A 2,917-nucleotide genomic window follows, 5' to 3' on the forward strand; every position below is an offset into this window, starting at 1 on the left:
AAACATAATTCACTATTCATGTCTTTTCTCTCTACAGGCAAGATCGCATAATCGGAGGATCTGTATGAAAAACGACCTGTAGTTACAGCTCATTCATTGCACAGTTACCTACAACGTGTATGGCCCTCCGTATTATTCATCAGTTTTCCAACGTATTTTTGATCAAGTCACGGAAACGTTTCCCCGTTTTCAAACGTATTTTTCATCAAGTCACAGAATCGTTTCTTTCAAACTCTCCTTAGGTGAAGTCCATCTCTAACCATAAAGCATAAGATCTCTCTGAGAATCTTCGTTTGTAACGGCTTGTATTTCGGTTTCAATATAATCGGTATTGATGATTTTGAGCGGCTGTTTTTGTTATCATAGGTGTCATTCATATTACTACAGGTTGCGGCAAAATTCATTCTTTAATCCCCAGATCCAACATTAATCATATATATTTCTACAGCAAACGCACAATGAGCTCCATTCTAACATGTGATACTAATTACAAACTATGACAAAACATTCGTTACCCAAAGATATCATCACCTAGCTAAATTCATTAGCATCACACCAACCACCGTTTAAAATTTGGGGGGTTTCTTCGTCGCATCCTCTTTTCCATTTATGCATGACAATGGATCTCACCTTGGCAATCTCCACTACACGAAAATCCGCCCTTGTGTTCCTGCAAGGCAATAGTCTCTGTCGAACACATACATAGTCTTGAATTTTCTTGTTATATTTGTTTGAATTGCAAAACAAGGCATTTCTTTAATCCGCGATAAGATTTTATTTTGTGCAACTATAGAAAGTAGAGTAAATCTCCCATTTATATACAGAATCTCACTCTTGTTTGAAGCCTATGAATTATTATTTGTTGCCTTAAATTCTAGCTTCAAATTACTATCGTAATCGTTCCCGATAACTGGTAATTATGGTCGGATGTTTATTTTGTCTGCATCAGTCAACAACATTATAATAAACAGTACATGACCAAAACTCTACCTGCTGGTACTCCACATAACATGCATTGTTTTTAAAAGTGCCTTCTTCATTTCTACAGTTTAATTATAAGGCTTTAGAAAATTTAAAGTGCGTGAGCGGGTACAATGTTTAGTGCGTCGGACAAAATGCTTAGACGCACTTCTATGTCTTTAGTTATGCATAGATTTTGCTAACGAATTCAACGCCATTACATTTACAAAGAGAAGAGGCAAACCAATTTCTAAAATCTTCCCGACTTTAGTATACTTTCAACAATTACAACAGTTTAGGCTGTTTCGATATAGATTAAACAAACGAGGTTTAAATTATAATGAAAGATTTGAAACAATCAAAACACAGAGAAAATAATGAGGAATAATTCCTGAACTAAATTCAAAGAAGTTTATTTATTATTTCCATAATATCTTCTATGTAGTGGTTTCGAGCAGTAATCCGTCACACGTATTCCTAATAAATAAAACTCAGCAAAACACGCACATCGGACCCTGTAACAAAAGACATAATAAAGAATAAGACACGTATCTTTTTTCAGGAAATAACAAAGTAAAATATAAATGTTAAATAAATTTGTGTAGTGTGGCTTTTCGTTATAAATGGAGCTTATAATGTATGGAGTGTGTTATGAATAGAGTACATTATGCTTCTAATGTGTATTCTGTGTGAAAAACATCATGCAGGACTCTTGTAATATGATATTTATTATTTTTTTCCATGCCTATGTGACACATAAATTGCAAGGCATGCATAATGTTATTACGTGTATTAAGTGTTCACATGTATATATAGATTCTGATCTGGGAGATGTATTATATCTATCATAGAAGCACTTCGAGATACTAGCGGCGGGTAGACTTAATATCACCAACGAAATCAACAAGACACATAAGAGTAAAATTGCCACGTAGTGTGGGGATTTTAAAACAAACAGTTGATAAAAGTCTGTGAGAAGGGCCTTGCAAGAAATTTTCGCCAGTAGGGAGGCCAGAGTCTTCCGTGCTTCTCGTAACTGAAGGTGAGTAACCTCTTCTTTTTCTTTCGCCGAGCTGCATGTCAGTGCGGAGAATGAGGTGTGCGAATGTGCATGGCCTGGGATCAGCTTGGAAGCAAATTCTCTTGCTCAAATAACCTCTGGTCATTGATTTAGATATGGCTGCCGTTCGTGAAACAAGTATCTCTGAAAAACATGTTCTAGCATCCATTTTGAAAGACTACCATGTTTTTTATATTTTGTGGTTTATCGGGAGCGGGTGGCTGTGTAGCAGTCATAGCAAGGAAAATCCTTAGATCTCCAAGTATGGGTTATTTCCCAGGACCTGGAGGTAGAGTGATGGTCCTAGATGTGAATGGTAGTGAAGGTGTTGCCTTTAGACTGGTGGCGGTTTATGCCCCAACAGGAGCTGGAAGGCCAGATTTTTTCAGGCGTCCACAAATATTCTTGAGAACGTCTCGCACTTCAGTACTTATGGGTTACTGGAATAGTGTTCTGGACGCACGGAAGCCCTATGTTTGTTTAGTACATAGCAGAAGGGGGAGTAAAAACATCGAATCCTTATTTAAAAGTATATCGTGTACACTTTTTTCCCATTATATGTAAACCCCACACTTTAAATTTGCCTTTGTATCCTCCCCCTCCCCATCCTTCGCCCTTGTGGCAAATGATTATTATTATTATTATCATTATTATTATTATTATGTTGTTGTTTTTTTTCCTTCTTTCTTCAAATTCTCTTCCATGTCTCGCCGAGTGTTTTCCGTACACCTAGGGCAGAGAAACTCGTTGTATGCATTCCCAGTTTACACACGTAAATTCACAGATAAAATATGTGTTAAAAATAAATAAATAAATAAATAAATAAATAATTTTTTTTTAATTTTAATTTTATTATCATTAATATTATTATTATTATTATTATTATTATTATTATTA

At 35.5% G+C, this 2,917-nt stretch overlaps 1 long non-coding RNA gene across 1 annotated transcript in view; it reads right to left on the reverse strand.

Annotated features, from left to right (window-relative positions):
* Positions 1 to 1,338: 1,338 nt before the first annotated feature.
* Positions 1,339 to 2,917, reverse strand: part of LOC106869916 (uncharacterized) — a 2,183-nt gene continuing 604 nt past the window's right edge. Inside the window, exon 2 of the long non-coding RNA XR_001409456.2 lies at positions 1,339 to 1,475. This is a non-coding gene — a long non-coding RNA (uncharacterized LOC106869916). The remainder of the gene's footprint in view (positions 1,476 to 2,917) is intronic.

Source organism: Octopus bimaculoides, chromosome 21 (genome assembly GCF_001194135.2).
Source record: "Octopus bimaculoides isolate UCB-OBI-ISO-001 chromosome 21, ASM119413v2, whole genome shotgun sequence".
Classification (NCBI taxonomy): Eukaryota; Metazoa; Mollusca; class Cephalopoda; order Octopoda; family Octopodidae; genus Octopus; species Octopus bimaculoides.